Below are 19,399 nucleotides of genomic sequence, written 5' to 3'. Positions count from 1 at the left end.
TTCGCTGGTCAAGTTGACATTTTTTCACGGGGCTGTGCTGCTGGCAGTGTGAGCTGCCTGCGGTTGCGGTGTGCAGAGGTCATGTATAACAAATTCTTCACACTTTCTTTGTTGAGGCAACCCTGACTGCCATAAAAAACAGAGAGGGAAAGACGAGACAGAGGAAAAACATATAAAAAGAAAAAAAGAGACAGACAAAGAAAAAAGAGAGGAGCAAAGGCCAGGTTTTCCAAAGGAAACGGGGAAATTTAAACATTACAAAAAAATAATGGGGTAAATTCAAGCCACATTGCCTCGGAGCCAAAAGCCCTTGGAGCGGGCCGCAGGAAGCCTGACCTTTGAGGGGGCCGTCTGCTATCTGAGCCTGGGGCTTCGGGGGCCTGGCCTCCTCTCTGGAGGGCCGTCAGCAGGCCTCAGCTTTCCTTCCCTATTCTATTCATTAGCCATGCTTTATGATTCAGCTTCCTCTGAGCCACACAAGAGCTCCCTTAGGAAAGAGACTGCTGGAGAGAGGCAGAAAAAAAGGGAGTGAGACAGAGGGAGGGGGAAAAAGGCAAGAAGGAGGTCATAGGGCCCAGCCGGGGCCCAGCTCTCAGCAGCTGTGAAATCCTTCCGTTTCCTCGGCAGGCGTAAAAAGAATGAGGGGGAGAAAGAAAAAAGAAGGAGGCCAGGGAGGGAGTCGGGCCAGTAAACCCACCATCAGAGTCCCAACTCCCTACAGAGCCACATGCAGAACCATAATTCTCAGATTTAGTGAATGCCAAATTACAAATTACACCGCTGTTTGTTTTTAAAAGTCCCCAACTTCCCTGAACACCAGTGACTTATTGGCTGCATAAATCTCTTGATAGCAGCAGAGCCGCAGAGGGAGAGCAAAGAGGCAGAAACCTTCGCTAGCAATAAGTGAGACATTTACTGCTAGGTGAAATGCATTTGCTGTCGCAGCAAAGAAGCAGGGGTGGTGGGTGTGTGGGTGTGTGGGGGGGGGAGAGATGAACATTTTCCATGTACACATCGCTTTTACTTAACAACACAGCAAGCTAATTAATTTAGAAAAATCCGAGACAAGCTTAATTGCACTTTTTTTCTTTTTTGGGTGTGTTAAAATGCGTCCGTGCTTAATTTAAGCACAATGGGGGCGACTGAGAGAGGCGATGCAGGCAGCAAGGGAGGGCGTTATAATCAACAGAATGACCTTCAGGCATACATTTATGAAAGACATTGATCAGTTAAGGCTGTGATTTCACCGAGACAGGAAGGTCAGCAATTACCCAGATTCAATTAACCTCATTTAGTAAAGACTGCTGAGAGACCAATTCCCCTCCCCAGAACACCCCCCCCCCACACACACACACACACACACACACACACACACACACACACACACACACACACACACACACACACACACACACACACACACACACACACCGAACCCCCTGCTTTATATCAAACGATCCTCAGGCCGTCCATCTACCTTTGATGTGGGAGCTCCCATTGCATGCCCTGCATTCCTTGGAGCTGAGCAAATTATTTCCAAACAGGAGGAAATCTTGGAGCCAGAGGTTAGGTATACCCAGACTAAATAAAAACCAAATTACTGATACGTCCCCCCCCCCCCCCCTCCCCTCCTATCCTATCCTATCCTATCTGGCAGTGCTATCACAACAGCTGTAGCGTGAAAACAAAGAAACCTGTAAGTAGGCTTTGTTGTGGGCTCAGGCCTGCAAAGACTATAATTACAATTTAGTTCTGAGTCATTTGGCGCATGCTATGTTCTTGACAGATTATTGTAGGACAAGCGGTAAAGTGGATAATCTAACACTTATAGACCACAAACCAAATATGAACCAACACCTTTTCAAAGTGACATTTTCCTCGAAAAGGAAACTCTTGCAAGCTTTGCAACTCAATATCAAGACCTATTTAACATGCAGTGCAAAAGATGGTCAGTTGAACAAAACCATACATACAGGCAGATGAAAATGAACTTAATACCCATTAGTGCAAAGCTAGACGCACAGTATGTTGCCCTACTGTGTAATCATGGCTGATATAGCATAAAAACAGACACAACACATTGTTGTGCATACTAACTAAGTCAATCAAATGTCCTGGCATAAGCAAAGACATATGATGGGCCTGTATTAGAGTACACAGCTACTCAGTGCTGTATTAATGTGCCACGACATGGCACTAAAAGACTTAAGAAAAAAAATAGGAATATAGATAAGATACGATAAGATAATCCTTTATTAGTCCCGCAGCGGGGAAATTTGCAGGATTACAGCAGCATAGGGTAAAGTGCACACAAGAGACATAGTAAAAGAAAGACAAGATAAAAATAAAATGAAATAAAAACAAGTATTATAAATAAGCAATAAAAAAAAACAGTAAAAAATCCACAATAACTGAAATATTATATGTACAGACAAAAACTATTATAGCTATAATTGCACAGTGTATTGTATATTGGAAGCTGGCAAGAGGGCACATATCCTGGCATGGACGATCAAGCTGTCAATAACCATAGCTAAACCTGTCTGTCCATGGATCTACAGTCCCCAAGCCTCCCACCACACCTACACACACACACACACACACACACACACACACACACACACACACACACACACACACACACACACACACACACACACACACACACACACACACACACACACACACACACACACACACAGTTAATTTACTTTCCTGCTTGGTGTTTCATCACTGTCAGCTTCCACCTTCACTGCCCTTTCTTCCAATTTTCCATTTACTGTCACCTGAAGTCCTTAGTTCCCTTTCTTTTAAGGATTGTACTGCAATGATTTTTTTGGTAAAGCAAAAATCTCATTGACCAATGCAACAATAGTTGTCTTAAGAAAATCCTTGAATGATTCTAATGTGATGTTCTGATTTTAAGTGATGCAGTATATTTGTTTTCTGTGTATAAAAAGGTCAAACAATGATGTTGAACACTAACAAAAAGAAGCTTATCATTACTGATACAGTAAAAACATCAGTCACACCCCACCAGAGGCCTGGTTTTCTCTGTTCATGTGGGAGTAGCTCTGTGCTTTGATAAACACTTCTATCAGCACCCACTCTGGCCCCTCTTGTCCTTTCACCCCAGACGTCCACTAATGCTACTATAACAATAGATGCAGCATTAGACGTTGCACAGTGGGCCTACAGCTTCAGAGGCTGCAACGGGAGACACCAAATTAATTATCTCCCCTGCATTTGTCCTCACGCCGTTCCAAAAACTTAATGACCTCCCGAGCGGTCGTTTATTATAAGCCACAGCAGAGCCACGCATTCCCAGAGCAGGGAACAGGCACCATCTACCTTACCTCTAATTCCCACCTGCCGCTACCATCACCGCTGCCACCGCCTGCTTGTCAGAACAGGTGTGGGCCAGCAAGAGTGCAAACCCCCAGCGAGCATTATGGGATATACAGCGTGAACGGAAAAGAGAGAAGAAACCTCCCACGCAACTGTCAACCAACAGATACTCGCCTCAACTGGAGCATCATTAAGATGATAATGAATTCCATAGTCACCGTGTAGAATGGAGTGGTCTCCCCTTGCACACACACACACACACACACACAAAAACACACAAACCTCACTCAGCCCCGAGTGCCATTTTCATAGGCACGTATAACATGTGTGTGTGTGTGTGTGTGTGTGTGTGTGTGTGTGTGTGTGTGTGTGCTTGATGACAGAGGGCCATGGCTGACATCTCTTGCTCCCTCTCCCCCTAGAAACAGAAGCGGGGAAATGAATGCCGAGAGAGGAGCAGGGGGGGCTTGAGCTTTGTGTAAAATATTACCCTTCGTCTCGCTTACCGCACCCCACACCATCACCACTCCTCCCTCCGTTCCCTCCCCTGGCTGTGCAGCAGTTGCTAGCCCTTATCACGGCTGCCTGTCAGTTTAGTATACAAATTAGCAGTCTATCAGGGGAATGCAGGGGCCTGTTTCATCAGTAGGGAGAAGGGCAGAGGCATGCATTGCATTAAAGGCTCTCGCCGCCGCAGACAGAGAGGGTCACAAATCAACGCCTCAGCAGGCCCACAGCCAGCACTAACCAGATAAGGAGAAATGAAGGAAAAAAGGACAAGGCATATTTCACCAGAGAGAATCCAGACCTGCTTAAACTCCCTGCAAAGGCCCAGGATGAAAGATGGAGCAGGGCTGGTAGGTGGGGGAAGAAAAATTAGACTAGGTCACAAATCACAATTCTTACCCCACAGATTACAGAGTAGCAAAAAAAAAAAGGAATTATTAAATGCCAGTGGCAGAGTCAGGGGAACTGCTTTCAGTTGATTACCAACTAGAATTTGCAGAAAATTAGGGCTAGCTAATGCCCACCTTCTCCTGTGAAGTGAACCTGTGCATGTTAATAGCAGCAGAGACAAAACGCCGGCGAAGGGCTCTCATTAAGTGGCATAATGCAATGAGGCACAGTCTAAATTGCGGCAATAAAAGCCGTCAGACAAATCATCTCGACCATCGCAATCCATTTAACTCAATTAATGCAACACCAGATCCAAGCTCAGTGGTTTAATAGCATGCGTGGCTCCCCTCCGTTGTCAGGCTTAGGGGAATAAAAGGGGCACCAAGAGAGGGAGTTAGTAGTATTCCTTTTCGGGTGAGATAAGGGTCAGTGTGGCAGAGTCATTGTACTATGATTAAGTCCTGCTTGAGACCATGGAAATGGGGAAGGAGAGAGAAAAACAGAGAGATAAAGGCAACGGGAGACGGATAAACAAAAGCAGGAGATAGCAGTAGCTCTGTTCGGCACAGCGCAGCTGACTAGGGAAAGGGCGTGGCCCCGTTTCCTGTTTAATGTCAAAATGTGTGCCAGCAGCGATAGGAACGGCAGCTAATCTCCCCGTGGAATCAGGGGGGCTGTTCGTCATTACTCTCTGGCCCTGATATAGATCAGAGCTGCGGTGGCTTCTCCCGGCTCTCCAGGCTTCTCGGCAGCTGAGATGGCAGATAGCCCTTTAAGACACGGCTCACAGCTCCCTGATTGGCTGGTCAACAGCCACAACCAAATCCCAGCTCCCTCGGGGCGGCTGTGAAGAGGTATGATAGGACGGGTCACGGAAACTCACTATCCCCATATCCACATCATCCTTTTGTTGTAAAGCCTTTACCCCATTGTCAGTGTGGGTGGTGGAAAGTAAAAAAAAAAAAAAAAAAAAGAAAAGCCTTTCTGGATGTTATTGTCTGAGAGGCAGGATAACAGGCAGGCAGATTATTTCAAAAACAGCTTCCTCCAGAGCTCTCACAATGCGGCACCGTTGTTGCTGTGGAGAGGATCCTGGAGATAATAATAATATTCCTAGTCAGAGCCATTCCTGCAGTAGAGCTGCCTCCTAACAGAGAGATACACATCATTCTGACTGGCCCGTCGTGACATAATCGCCCTGCGGAGAGCTGCAGGCAAGCTTGGTAGGCAAACCACCTCTCACTGCAGCTTGTTAACAGAAAGGTGGCTTTAAGCACAGCTCAATAGAAACTCCGATTGAACTTGTTTTTTTTTTTGTTTTTTTTTCCCTACTCCATCTGAACAATGTCTAGGTGAGTCACAGCCCACCTCAGGCTACACAAGTTACATTCTCCCTTTCTTCCTCTCTCTTAAGATTGTACTGCGCTTTTGACATGGAAGAATTCGCTAAGAGGGGGGTGGGGGGTGTAAAAACAAACTCGGCAGGATCTTAAATAATGCAGCGATAAAAAAGCTGTGACCCTTTCCCTTGCCTCAACCCACACACAGTGGAATTTTTTTTTTTCAGCTGTGAAAGACAGCACACAAAGAGAAGAAAAGGCAGAGCTGGCACTACATGGAAATGTGTGGTAGGCATTGGTTTGCTCCTCTGGGCACGGACACCTTTAATGAGAGGAAAAAATGTGCAGCAAGAGGCAGATCTCACCCGTACTATGCCAATGCTTTTGAGTAATATGAATCACCTCCCCTCTAACACAAATAAATATTGTTCTAATACCAGTGGGCTAAGAACACCATGGGGGATCCACACACCAGCCTCCACACCAGTCCTTCTGCATCCATCAGCCTCCTCCTAAACCCAACACCGTGCACACACTTGATGCCTGTGACCCCTGACCTTTCAGCTTCGCTCTCTGCTGAGCTCAGTTTATCTGTGTGATGGGGGGGAGAGGGGAGAGTGTGAAGTTGTTGATGCTGGTTTGGTAACAGTACCTCTCCTAAACTATAACAGCAGCTGAAATGAGTTAAAGGGAATTTAGGAATTCATCTTGGCATCTTGCTCGTATGTCTGCTGCAAACAGAGAAAGTCGGCCTGGCGCTCAGGATCAATACAGCCACTTGTCCTGAAAAGGAATGAAGGGGAAGTTGGGGAGGTGGCAACTGGGGGGAGTGGAAAGCTGGAAATGGAGGTAGGGAAATGTCCCATTGGTCTCACATTACCATCCCCCCTGCCACTTTAAGCCACACTATCCACCCTGCTAGCACAAACAAACATGGTATGCACTATATAAAGGACTGCCAGACCTCCAAAGCCCCCAGGTCATGTTGGAAAGGGATGTGGCACGTTAAGTGGAATTTACTTTTGATGCAGACATCAGGCCTCAGGTTTCTGGCGGCTTAAACCCACGCTGAGGCCTCACTGCAGGGTTGGAGAGGACATCCAACTCCCAGGCAGCCACCTTTAGAAATACTTTCACCGCTCAGCTACGCTTATGAAAGGGGGGAGGCAGACAGTGGTGGTTGTTGGGGGGGGGTCTCTGTTTCCAGTCTAAGTTACTGTTTACAAAAGACCGACTTTCATTACCAAACACAGACAGGTGAGATTGCTACTGGAAGAAAAGAGACATTTTTTTTGTTGTTGTATTTGCTACTTGCTTTATAGAAGCTGCTGCTGAGGTCTGTTCTGTTTAGTGTGTTGAGGTGACAGCAGGAATTTAATATAGAATGTGGATCCCAGCAGCCCACAGTACGTCCACTGCTTTATCAAAGAAATGCTTCCTTTTGACATTGATGTTGTCCTTTCATTGACATCTTTAATACTCTTTGCAACAGGGTTTTCACAATATTCTGAGCTATGAATTTGCACGTACACACCCACACACACCTTTCTTTCATGACATGGCATAGCACTGAGCTCTCTTGTCATCTGACACTGACAGTCCAGATGTGTGACCTAATGTGGGGTGGGAGTGTATAAATAACCATGATGACATATCAGTTGGACATGCCAGGAGCTTTGCTCTGTAAGGGAGAAGGTGATGGAGGGGGGTGCTGAGTTAACTGCGTACCTCTAGGGAGTCCAGCACAAGCTAGTTTAACGCCAACGCGACAACTGCAGAGACCTTGTGAGAGAGCTTATTGGCTTTAGACTTCACACTTACTGTGTAACATCATTCTCACACACCACACTGTGACCTGACCTTGACAACGGCCATGTTAGTGGCGGTTTTCAATTACAATGGTCAGTCACTACTGCAACTGTATGGGAAAATAGTTATTTATTGCTTGGACTTATAACTGTTGCTATACAGAGTGATGAGAGCCTGTCAGTTCTTTGACGGAGATCAGTTTTATTAGAGTTTAGCTCATTATTGAGCACTCACAACAAACGTCATTTCCGGTAATTACTAAATAACAACATCCTAATGTGTAATTGTCTATTCTGTGAGCTTTTCTGCTTTTATGAGCCCTTGTGAACTCTGCGTAAACCCACCGGCTGTTATCTCTGATAATAACGTAACACCTGGAGGAATTTGATCTGGCAGCCGTCCGAACACAAATCCCCGGACAGAAGAGAAGGGCAGGGTGAAGAGGATAGATTTGATGTGTTTGCATTGCTAGAGCAGATTTACGAGCAATCACTGCAGAAAGGACTATTAAATGTTGTTGGCTATGAGTAGTGTATGCAGAGCATCATTTGCTCTGTATTAAAATATAATGAAGCAAGTGAGTGCAACTTTGTCTTACATGCAACTCCTTAAATAATTGAAATGGTAAAAAAAAAAGAATATTCCCCGGAGCACTAATACCCTTTTCTGGGCTTTTTCATGATGGTAACAATGAATATCTGAGAGCTTGTTAAAAGCTTTGTTTTTTTATAGGAGTCTCTGCATACGAGTGGAGTAAATGAGCAAAAAAGATGTCAAGTCACATACAGAGGCCATTATTTTTCACCTCTAGTATGTTGGCTCCTGTGACGTTACTGGGGTGTGAGTACATAATGCACTGAATTGATTTTTTTTGCAGTGTAGCAAGGTTAAACAGCTCATTACGGCAGCACCGCGTCGCCCTAACAAACCAGTTTCCTGTCAATAAAACAAACCTGGCAATTTCACTCTTAAACAACCTCTTAATTGCAGAGTTGTTTACATTTTCAAAAGGACGCCTGCTTTAGTCACTGATTGCCAAAGCCATGTTGATAAGTGGTTGAATTAGCTGTCATATAATAAAAATAACCTAATTTATAGAGCACTCTTCATCGAGAGACGTAGCTCAGAGTGCTTTACAAAACATAAAAATTGAACACATTAAAAATAAAGTGAAAGAATTAAAAGACAGTACATGCTAAATTTAAAAAGTTAGATAAAAAACTGAGACCATTAAGAAACTTTTGTAAAAAAAAAAAAAAAAAAAAAAAAGTAATTAGAATAATTACACTGATTATAAGCCAAATTAAATATATTTCTTTTTTTATCTGTCGTTCAGAAATGTTAGCAACCCCTCTTTCCTTTAAAGTCATTTCAACATCTGCACGTCCAGAAACACTTGGCCTGGCTCAGGTGGCTCCTGTCTGTATTTGAATAAGAGATATGCAAACAGATGAAGTCAAGGCAGCAGCTTGTGTGCTCAAGGAGCCTTTTTTCTCACATTTGAGAGAATCCATGGATTAGTTGGTCCAGGCTCCAGGGCCTTTATACTGCATACTATTCATTCAGCAGAGGAGGGGAAAAAAGTGTGTTTGCATTTCATGTCTCTCAGCGGTAAAGATGTGTGTGGTTGGATAGTAGAGGCCAATGTAAACAGTCCCAAATGAAAAAGGTGAACATTATAGCGAGCAGGACTAAGACGACCCATCATGCGGGGTCTAGAGGAAAAACTCTGCGACTAGCTTCACTTTATACTTTTTTTCTGTGACTATAATCAAGGATTTAGTTTAGAGAGAAAAGGCTTTAATCCAGTGTTAGAAAGCTCTAAGTCTGGACACAGAAGGATGAGTGCGGGCTGTTAGCTCAAATCATGCCTTATTCATGCGGTTCTAGTTATTTCTTAACAAACTGGTTGGAGCACAGTCAGTGAAGGATCTAAAGCCATTGCTAGATATTATATTTTACCAGTTAATTGTTTCTACTGTTAATGTTCTTTAAATACATTGCCACCCAGTTAGCCTTATGAACCCGTGTGGCATTCACCCCATGACACCGACCTAGTTTGCTTTGTTGCACCCCTGTAAGAGCTCTCTGAATACTCAGATCCCTGCCCAGGCAGTCACCCACATTCAGGATTGACAGGACCCTGGCGGGATGCCAATGTGGGGAGGCAAGAGCTTCTGGTACAGTGCCCTTGTACCTACCACAGATCAATACCTCCATGCGCAATTATAGTAGCTGAAACAGATGTGCTCACAAGCTTCAGCGCTCCACCGACACCATCAACCATTGCAAATTTCCCCGCTGCGGGACTAATAAAGGATTATCTCATCTTATCTTAACCACCCTGACACCCCCTGCTTCCCATCAAAGAAACGCATACACGCATGTATGCTTGCAAACACACACACACACACACACACACACACACACAAAAAACTTCAGTTCTCCCAATGACTGTCAAGACAAATTCTACTTCTTTTTTTTTACCAGCGTAGCAATGCCTCCACAGTAGGAGAATGAAGGGGGCAAGTGTGGGGGCAATGTGGTGGTGATGGGCCAGTGGAAACACTCATGTCTCCCCCACCCACCCTCCTGCTGGGAGAGACTTCAACCTGCTTTTCTGACAGTGATACTTGTTCCTGTCAGCTCAGCCCCCACCCTGTCACTAACAGGTGGCCTGTCCCTCACAGCAAAGTCATTTGCCTTGCACAGCAGTAGTCATGGGTAGCCCCAGCCAAAGCTGCATTCAAGTTTCCAGCATTGCAGCTCAGGCCAAAGAGAGAGGCAGTGACAGAATGCTCAGCTGGGTGGGGAGGGAGGGAAGGAAGGAAGGAAGAAAAACCTCCTCCAATCAAATAAATGCCACTGTAAGCACAAGTGACAAGTCTTGTTTGGGGTTGTCCCTGTTCGGGGTCTGAAAGGCCAGCACTGCCTCATCTCCTCAGCTATGTCTGCAAGCAACGTGGGTGGGTGAGAGAGGGGGGGGAGAAATGTCTGATTGGTGCCATAGCCAAGAGTGAGAGCATCCCAATTATATTTCCTATCCCTCAAGAGCCGGCCAGCCCCCTCTGGTAGAGCGAAGCCTCTGCCATCTCCGCGCTCCTCACCTCTCAAGACACTGCAGATAGATAAATAAATGACAGCCCCACTGGGGCTTGGCCCAGCCTCCCAGAATACATTGCAGAGGCTGGCTGCCTGCCTGTCCGTTTGCCTTCACCTGGCATTACTGCAGATAGACATTTTTCACATTATTATCGTTGCATCGTCTCGTTGCCCTGTTCACTCGCCGAGTTGTGGTTGATGATAGCGGCAGAGGACCCGAGGAGATTGGAAGGAAATGTCTCCTGTCAAAGTCAGCATAGCCTAGCTTAGCAGAAATTTAACAAGTTCCCTGGGCTCTCTCCATTCACTCTCTGACGGAGCACAGAGCCAGGACATGGCCTGCTGACAGCCCTGGGCATGTCACTGTCACTGACACTTGATAGGCCAGAGGAGGAGGAGGACAGGCAACAGGGCTCAATCCTTCAAGACTCACACTTAACTACACAGCTCCATATATTACTTTGCTCTCAGCACAAAAACCCTACTGCTAGAGATATCTGACTATATCTAATACAACACAAATGTAAACTAGCTTTAATAGCTTATGGTCCAGCTGCCTTCCTTACTCTGCTAATGACTTGGGCTGTCACTGTAAAATGCTTCCAGCTTGACAGAAAGCCAAATATCCCAGGATGTTTGTATTTTTTTTGGTAATGATCAGGTGGAAGCCAACAGAGAAAATACTCAAGCTTAAACTCCATGTGTACCAGCATTTTTTCCCCCCACACTCTCACCACTCCCCGACAGTTAAGCCCAAAACCAGATGTTGCGGATCAGTGGGGATAAAAAAACAAGGCAAATAAAAGTAGAGGACGGAATGGTAAGCATTAACTATAATCAAAAAGAAACAAAAAGGAGACCAGGATGCTTTCATTACTTCTCACATATAATTTGGTTTTGTGGGGGCAAGCCAGGCACTGCCAAGAAAAGAAAGATTAAAGGCAACTTAAATTACATGGCGAGAAAGTACAGAGGCTTTTTTACACACGGCCCATCCATTCCCCACAACTGTAGACAAGGCTGATGACTAGCCCCAAAACCTGGCTGCAAATTGTCCATGGATACAGAATTTGTATGCAGCCATGCTAGATCTTGTTGTTCTGCATGGCCATGACTTTAAGGGCGCTGTTGAAATATACTGACTGCAGATTGACAACAGAAGTCTGAACTATTTCTCTCTCTTTTATAAAGTTATTTGGGAAACTTACGGTCTGTACACATCCAAACTGTAATGATAGTTTTATGTTGTTTTCCCTAAGTAGCCATCATCTAAAAATTCCCTTAAATAATGTGATTTTAATAATTTGCCATACAATGCTGCCAAGTGGCTGATAGTAGACGTTATGTTTGGCCACTGGAGAGAGCTTGGATGACGCCTGAGTGAGGTGCTCTATGAATCTACTTCATAGCCGTCCTCTGTTTGCAGAGTCTCTCTTGACTCGCTGGTGTTGCCACAGTGCTAAATTGCACAGCTGTTCCACAATCTGTGGCGGTGTTAATTACCCAAATGTGAGCGGCAGCTCGTCAGTTCCTCACTAACGAAGGGGCCTGCTTTCCAGCGAGGGTGCCGTATGTTTGGCATGTAGGCCCATTTCCACCCAACGCTCCCCAGGCTGTGCACGGACCACCCGACACATCCACATCCTGGAGAAGATGCATCTAATTAAAGCTCTCGACTCCAAATCTGCTTACTAAGGGGGAAAAACACACGGGCTGGATTAAAAGACGTGGAGAGGGGTGGAGTGGGATGGGATGTGGGGCTTTAATACACTGCGAGTGAAAGGGCTTAGGAGGAAATATGAGAACTCTCAATAGTTAGATCCCAGGCAGGGCTGGAAGGAAACGCTGTGCGAATGTGAGCCGATCAGTCAGCGTTTGTCAGTCTGATCCCTGAGCACTTTCAAAGCCCCCAGGCAGAGACAGACAAGCAGGTTGTTTTCTAGAAAAGTGGCTTCTTAACTCTTCTGGTTGGCCCCACTTCCAAGGACATAAACATCAATTCTCTACCATTTAGAACATGGAGTGACAGAACTCAACAGCCTCTCCTGAATGCCAACCACACGACCAAAACGGAACACAAATAACGATGCTCAACTTGCTGCGTATAAAAGTGTGCCTTTCATCCCTCTCACAGTCTCACATGATGACGGTAAATGACAATGAGACCCTCTCCAGTCCGACACTGTAAACTGTTAATGCGCTGCATTGCACACTACATCACCCCACTTCTTGCGTGCAATGTTCAAAACAAAAGGTGTTAAGAACTCCCCTCATGAATCATACTTGCTGGCTAAAAGCCTAGCTGCAGTGTACCACCCACCTCCGGTTATACATGAACAGCACAGCCTGAAGTAGCACTGGGAGACTACATAATGAATGCATGAAGCTAGGTGTCATGGGGGCTCGTACGGTGCACAAAACGATGGGGCAATTAGGCCCACACGACACCTCGGGATGGCGTGATGAAGGACTCCTGGGCTCGTCTCCTCCGCCTCTGTTCCTCTATCATTAAGGATTGAGCAGCCACATCTGGCTAATGGCACGCCTGGGGTTCCTGCTCAAACACTGTGCCACGCCGCGCACATTTAATTACGCCTCATAAAGGTAACAAAAGACGACGACCTGCTCTCGGGGAAGCACTGTTTTGGAAAACGTGAGGGGAGACGAAGAAACACAGAGTGAGATGATGGGGAAGGCGAGGAACTGGCCAGCTGCCAGAATTACAGGTTGACCCAGGTCGGCAGCTTCAAAAGAGGGGGAATTCACTCGAGTGTCTCAAGCTCTCCTTGAGATCCGTCCCAATGAGCAGGCTGAGAGCAGGAGATGCTCGGTAGCTGAGAATCAAAGGACCTCTGGTTTGTCTCCCATTCTTCTATTAGATCATGAACTGCACTAGGAGCTGCTGTCAATGGCTAATTGCAGAAGGACTAGCGGGGATTAAAGGGAGAGCGCTTTTGAAATATGTATGGGATTTAGCAGCTGTTTGAAGTGAAGAGGGACTTCTTTGTCAGGGGGGAACGTAGCAAACAACAATAACAACATCAGAGGAGTGTGGTTGTTAAAGCGCTGTGGCCTAGTGTTGTGACCCGCTCCCCCCACCCTGCCTCTGGGGCACAGTGTTTCTCAGCAGCTCCTGCAGAGAATTCACCGCTTTCAGCCAAGAGCATGAAACACACATTACCCACTGACTGAGTGACTGGCTGACCTATGACTTCAGTGGTACCTGGAGGTATTCAAAAGACCTTGGATGGCTGCTTTGTGCAGCTCACAGTTGACATTTCAAGCCGAGAGAGAAAAAAAAGAAGAAAAAGAGACAAAAGAAAAGACGAATAGAGAATAAAACAGAGCAGAGAGACAAACCCCAGGTCTCCAAGTCAGCAGATGCCCACGTTTAGGAAATAACTTCACATAGGAAGAGATGAGGGACAAAGAGCCACAGCTCATTGTCGAAGCAGTCCATTGTCTGGCAGTTTGAGAGCCGGCTAACGCCACAAGAAAGGTCACTGGTCACTTCCATTTGGATCTGAACATAAATCCCCCGCTGTCTGCCGCAGTTAATAACACAGCCAGCTCTGAAGGAACTGCCATGCAATAAAAAAAAAGGGGAGAAAAATGTATTTTGTTTTGACAACACCTCCCTGTCCCTTTACAGACCCCGGCCTTGTGCGTCCCCTCGTGTTATTTATAACTTGAATGTTAAAAACAGAGACATCTCTGCAGTGTGCATTAAAAGACGAGCCTGCCAAACGCCTCGCTCCACTGCGGCTTCCTCTTCTGTTAAATCTCACTCTGCTTTTGGTGTAGAGAGAGTGTTTTATGGCAAGTCCCTTGTCAGGATTAAGATGTAGATCCAAGTGCCACAGGGACAAGCATAAATTCTGCATCTCCACTGCGGACCCACAAGTGATGGAGCTCGGGGAGTGTCCTTGAAGTATGAATAACATCACATGCTATATGTGTCATCTGTTTTACAGTAATGGCATGTACTCGGAGCAATCTACATCTCCTGTGGCCCATAAGTCTGTGGATGAGAGAACTACATGCTTCCCTCCATTTTATAACAAAAAAAGTTTGCAATAACCCCTTTTTTTTTTTTCCTTTTAAATATGAAGGCTATATTTGCACCAACAAATTCATGTTAGCTGTATCATGCACAATGGCTGACGCTGTGTCAGTGGATCTACAGAAATCAGATTCAGCACCATGGAAACATTCATCAATATTAATGCAGTGGAGCGGCGAGAGTCCAGGACCACGGATGAACCTGCTTTCTGCTCAGTAAATCAGAGAACACCAGGAACAGTTCTTGGACTGCTGGTCTTAACTGGTCTGCAGAATGAGCGGTACGTTGTTTTGCAATTATACAGCACTACCCACTTCCTTATTTCTTGGAGTTTCTTGCACAGTACAGCTTAGGTTTCTGAGTACAAGCCAATTTGGATTAGCTCCACATTTTAGACAGGTTCCAGTTGGGATTTACAATACTTTTAGAACAAGTTCCTCCCTAAGCACAGCTTTAAACCTAAATGCATCAACAACATATTTATCTGACATCTTTTTTTTCTTCTCCTATGTTAATTTACAGATTGTTGCATATTCATAGCTATAACTCACCACGTTCAAAATAACTTAGTAGGCTGAGGCATTACTTTATAATACCTACTGATAACATTCTAAGGTTTTAGGCGCTGTCGTCACTACTGAGAACATGGTGTTGCATCCAATTGCTTGGGCTATTTTCTTAAACGTCTCTTAAGCTCATTTTTCACTTCTGAGTTCATGCACAGATCCAGAATAAATCTCCATTTCTTCTTCTATCTCATATCCAGGCTTCAGGGGGCACAAGGCATTAGTCTCATGATGCTGGGTTTGTCGTGTCTTCCCCAGCTGTGATCTGCCTGAACTCTTACATTACAAATAGCTGGAGGATTTTTCACCCTCTTATCACATTTGCCAAGCAGGCCTGTCTCTTATCAGCTTTCCGCTAGAGATAAATGGGCTTTTGAAGATAGGAATAAGAGAGGTTTTTGCAAGCTAATTCCAGAGCCCCATCTGCAGTAGATTACAGATAGGTGCTGGGGAGCGGAGAGAGAGATACATAAATTAATATGTAGGTGGTGGAAGTATCAGGTTGAAAAGTGACTGGTAATACAATGTCATATACTCTACAACCCAAATAAATGCAGAACTAACGGGGCAATAAAAAAAGAGATAAAGGAATGAGAACATTTTATTGAGACTTCATCGTTGACCGCTTCAGTCACAGTGCTGGTTTTGCACCAGTCTTGAGGAGGACAAAATGAAATAAACTTAGTCTATCTACATGGAGACTGCAGCACAGTAAAAGACTAGTGGCAAGCATAACAAAGAGTTCAAAGACTCATTTCTCTGTTTGTCATTTTGCAAATAGAAACAGGTATATTTAAAAAATAATAATCATCCGTCACATATTTGACCCAGTGTTAGTCAATTTTGGAGTAAAAAAAGCTACCTCCATCCCTTTATTTTTTTACCTTAACAATTCAAAGGTGAAATGTAATATATCAAATGGAATTTAGATTGAATCGTTGCAGTGATATGCCCGGATAAAAAAAACACTATTATAAAAAGACAATATTCCTTGTTCAGTATCAAAACATAGATTGGATCTCTCTGCTATTCCACTGTGGATACATTTTCAAAACATGACTACACCTTCAGTCTGACAGTGTGCTTTTAAAAAAAATGTCATGTCTTTTACGAAATTCACAGAGAAGTGCCAGTAATAGTGGCATCGGAAGACACACAAGATGTCATGATGTAGGATATTTATAGTCTTGCCATTTAGCACTGTAGGAATATTAAAGTAAAAAGTGAAAGAGACAGCAAATATAGCACAGATTAACGGAGTTGCTATGTAACACAACACTTGCAGGTCCCTGTGGAAATATTAAAGTAATACCCTGGGAGAGCTTAAAGTAGGGCAAACCACTATAAGCTCACAATTGTGACTGGTGTCTAAGCCCCTATAGGATTATTATGGGAACGTTACAGCGAATTCTTCTTAAATGCAGATAGCAACCTATGATTTATGAGTAAGTCACAACAAAGTTACTGCAGGCTACAGACTTTCTGCCATTAGTGTTTAACTAATATTAACAGGCGACATGTGATCCAGGCTGACCTTGATGGCTGGGATTCCTGGGTGCGATGGGGGGAAAGATAACCCAATTAAAGCGCTCCTCTGGTCGGACACGGGACAGACTAATATTGCGTTAATGTCCCGCGTGGTGGATTTAATAGTGCGTGATTACAACCTTAGAGCATACTGCAATAACAAGACGCCGACATGCAAACCCAGCTATGGACTCACAGACGGTGATGTTGTAGTAAATAAATAAATAAAATAGACCTAAAATGCCATCATATCACAATATAATATCTTAACACACTGTGCAGACAACATTTAAAAATTTCCCCCTAAAAAAAAAATATATTTTTTTTTCCACCAAAACAGCCGACAGTATAACTTCATCAGTTTCTACCAGTTATGTGTGGAGGATTTCAACTCATAATTAAAAAAGGCAAACCCTTCCAGACTGGGGGGAAAAAAACAAAAAAACCTATTTAGAAATGAAAAACGGTGAAAAGTAAGTTTGGATTGTTATTCAAAGCCTCCTCTTTTGCTTCCAACACACGCGGTTGGAGAGGAAAATGCGCCAGCCACCGGCGGCGACGGGCTCCGGGAGGAGGAGAAAGCCCAACAATGAGCAGCGTCTCCAGACACACGCTACCAATGACTCATTTCGACGGAAACTGTGAAAATTGTTCCCTTCTTGATCATCGTTTGAGAATATTTTTTTTTTTTACCCGAAATCCCACGAAAGCAACAACAGCTTCGGAATGAATTATTATTATTATTATTATGATTATTATTATTATGATTAAATCCTTACCGAGTCCAAATGCGCTGCGATCGGTGGCGGAGGATATCCAAATCACCCAGACCGGAGAACATAACAACACGCATTCATGGAGATATTGAGGTTAAATCCAAGTTGGGAAGAAAAAAATAATAATATATATATATATATATATGTATATTATGTTCAACTGTTCGACGATGAGAAAATTCACACAGAATAACCTGCCGGAACAATAAATCTTCACGGAGGGTTTATTTCCACACACCCCCTCCACCACCACCACCGTCTCTCGAAAGAAAAAAAAAAAAAGCGACGAGACCTTCAAGAAAATAGTATGAAAATTCAGTTTCTTTGACTTCTTTAAAGTTCTCTGGTTTATTATTCGGTCTCCTCGGTAGAAAACAGCCGGATCTTTGTCCAGCACGGCTCCCACGGTTCCAAGTCGGGTAGTGAAAGCGCCGATGACAGATCGTCCACAATAGATTCCCCTCTAAGTATTTGTCGATCTCAAGCGGAAAAATGCGACGAAATACATATCCAAGAGCCGTGCGGATGCTTTTTTTGGTGAATTGGAGGGATCGTCTGACGGTTATCCACAAGATCCCGGCGCGTTTAACGTGGCCAGAAGTCCCCAAAAAAAAACGCAGTGCGCTCCGCTCCTCTCCGACCTGCTCTCCGTGCGCAACAGAGAGAGAGACTGGGCTGCGCTCCGCGTCAGCCAGGGTGTGTGTGTGTGTGAGTGTGAGTGTGTGTGTGTGTGTGTGTGTGTGTGTGTGTGTGTGTGTGTGAGAGAGAGAGAGAGAGAGAGAGAGAGTGTGAGAATATGTGTGTGTGGCAGCAGCTGTTGAAAATGAGGACAGAACGAGACCAGAGCAATCAATGTACGAGGGCTTGATCTGATTTGTTAACACTATTCCCACTAATGGACCCAGGATTTTTTTTTTTTAGCCACTTTGTACTCTTTAATCATTTATTTTATTTTATTTATTTAGCTAGGTTGAAGATAATATATTCTTTATATATCCTCTTTTTATTTGGTTGACATTTTTTTTTTTTTTTTTTTTTGCAAGATTCAGTTCAGTACTGTATGTAAATATGCTGTGTATGTTCAATAATTGAGCTGCAGATTTTTTTTATATTAGGTGATTGGAGTAGTTTGATTAAGCAACACAGAAATGTATTATACAATAGTTATTAACCCATTCTTATCGACTGATCTTACTCATGAGCCACAGTTTAAGTTCATCGTACATTAAGTCTCCAGTATCAAACTCATTGTACCGGCACAGGACTTTTTTTAAAGAAAGAAAAATACGGTATTTGGAATTTTTATTTTTAAATAAATTTAAAATTCAAATTCATGAATATGGCCAATCACCATCCTGATCTAGTCATTTACACACTTCAATTTGTACACTTTAAACTGGGCAAAAATCTAGAAACCCCCCCCCCCCCCCAACTGACCCCTCCAGTCTGCAACGATTCCCTAAAAACCCCTCAGTAGCCTGGGGAGTATGGCTAGGCATCAGTCCTGGCCGAGCAACGCTACCCATCTGCTCCTTTTCCACAGTGAAGATGTTATTCTTAAAATGTACTTTAGAGGAGAACTCTGGGAGGCTAAAGAGGAGGACGATAGAGCTTTGACGTCTCCTACAAAGTTAGCCCTGTGGTTATCCTGTTCACTCTTATGGCCTGCTTAACTTAGTCATGATTGAAGTCAGGTTGAAAGAGGCTTGTGCTTGCAGAATGCCAAGGCGGAGTAAGGGGCTCCTTTACAACTCCACCTCCCTGTGGAGTTTTCTGGAGACAAGTAGAAGATTGGTGTTTACTTTCTGCCATGCTGTGTTATACTCCACAGATACCCCGAGAGAATGGCAGCTCTGTTGTGAAACAAATCCTTTTTTTTTTTTTTTTTTTTTTTTTATATAAAGAATGATAAATACAGTATTGTGGATGGATAAATAATACACTGGGACATCCACCCCAAACTGAGCATCT

At 44.2% G+C, this 19,399-nt stretch overlaps 1 protein-coding gene across 1 annotated transcript in view; it reads right to left on the bottom strand.

Moving 5' to 3' along the window:
* The window catches only part of fbrsl1 (fibrosin-like 1), a 264,670-nt gene that overhangs the window by 37,223 nt on the left and 208,048 nt on the right, over nt 1–19,399 (bottom strand).

This window comes from Anoplopoma fimbria, chromosome 13, assembly GCF_027596085.1.
Source record: "Anoplopoma fimbria isolate UVic2021 breed Golden Eagle Sablefish chromosome 13, Afim_UVic_2022, whole genome shotgun sequence".
Classification (NCBI taxonomy): domain Eukaryota; kingdom Metazoa; phylum Chordata; class Actinopteri; order Perciformes; family Anoplopomatidae; genus Anoplopoma; species Anoplopoma fimbria.
The sequence above is the reverse complement of the archived record's forward strand: the minus strand, read 5'-3'. Positions and strand labels throughout refer to the sequence as shown.